The sequence below is a fragment of the Bison bison genome, unplaced genomic scaffold, assembly GCF_000754665.1.
Source record: "Bison bison bison isolate TAMUID 2011002044 unplaced genomic scaffold, Bison_UMD1.0 scf7180017858321, whole genome shotgun sequence".
NCBI classification, from domain to species: Eukaryota; Metazoa; Chordata; class Mammalia; order Artiodactyla; family Bovidae; genus Bison; species Bison bison.
In genome coordinates this window covers 10,190-11,396 of record NW_011488894.1, presented here as the reverse complement: position 1 = coordinate 11,396, position 1,207 = coordinate 10,190, and the positions used below count along the sequence as shown (strand labels likewise).

Genomic DNA, 1,207 nt, shown 5'->3' with positions numbered 1-1,207 from the left:
CAGAAAAATAAATTCTGTTAATCAGTTAGCTATCCCTTAGTTATTACCCTGCCCTTATCAGCAGCTCACACTTCTTAAACCAGCAGGTGGAGATATGAAAAAAAGAAAACCCCTCAGGAGTCTATTCTCAGAATAAAATAGCTCTAACTGGTTTTGGTGACACTTATTGTAGGAAAAAATATCCTACCATTTTTCGACAGGGCTGAGAAAATCTTGAGCTGTTAGCATCTACCATCTTTTAAAACCATCAATTTGCCATCCTAGTTTTTATCATTAAGGTAAATAATGTTACTTAATACATACAGCATCTTTGGTTATCCAGTGTTTACTGGTTCAGTTTCATTTACTAAAAGTATGTCCAAAATGCCACAACATTCCTAGGTTTTACAAAATATGCTTGGTTTAAAATTTCCAGATATTCTGATAATCTAGAAATCTGTAGTCAGTCTTTTGAAATGAAAATAAAAAAACAAAGCAAACTTCGTGTTAATATTAAATGGGCTAATCTCATTAAAGAAAAGCCAAAAAGCTAACGATGGAAGAACTTCTAATATCAGATACATAATATTTCAGCTTTGCAGGTGGCGCTAGTGATAAAGAATCCACCTGCAGAGCAGGAGGTGCAAGAGACACAGGTTCGATCCCTGGGTTGGAAAGATCCCCTGGAGAAGGAAATGGCAATCTGCTCCAGTATTCTTGCCTGGGAAATCCCATGGACAGAAGAAACTGGCAGGATCCAGGCCATGGGGCTGCAAAGAGCCAGACATGACTGAGTATACACATACACATAACAAGGAACTTAACTAGTGAACCACTTTTCTATGCATTTTGCCAAATCTACTAACATTATTTTCTAATGTATTTTACTATAAGAGTGATAATATGGAAGGAGGTCAGAAAGTTCTATCATAATATTGTTTCAGTGTTATATCTCAAACCACAACTTCTCTTCTATTAAAGCTACTGGGACCCTCAACAACTGACAGCTGGTACGGCTTGATAAAAGGAGGTAAAGAAGTATGAAAACACATATGAATAATATATGTCAAAGGTCTCTCAAAACTATAAAGTGCTATCATAAATGTTGCATTCACAATTGTTTTAGGCTTATATCCTGAAAGATGATGCTGTGAAAGTGCTGCACTCAATATGCCAGCAAATTTGGAAAACTCAGCAGTGGCCACAGGACTGGAAAAGGTCAGTTTTC

The 1,207-nt window shown here is 36.6% G+C and overlaps 1 protein-coding gene across 2 annotated transcripts in view; it reads right to left on the bottom strand.

Annotated features, from left to right (window-relative positions):
- LOC105005005 (zinc finger protein 280C-like) overlaps window positions 1-1,207 on the bottom strand; it is a 9,858-nt gene that overhangs the window by 4,218 nt on the left and 4,433 nt on the right. The gene's annotated exons all lie outside the window — the stretch shown is intronic.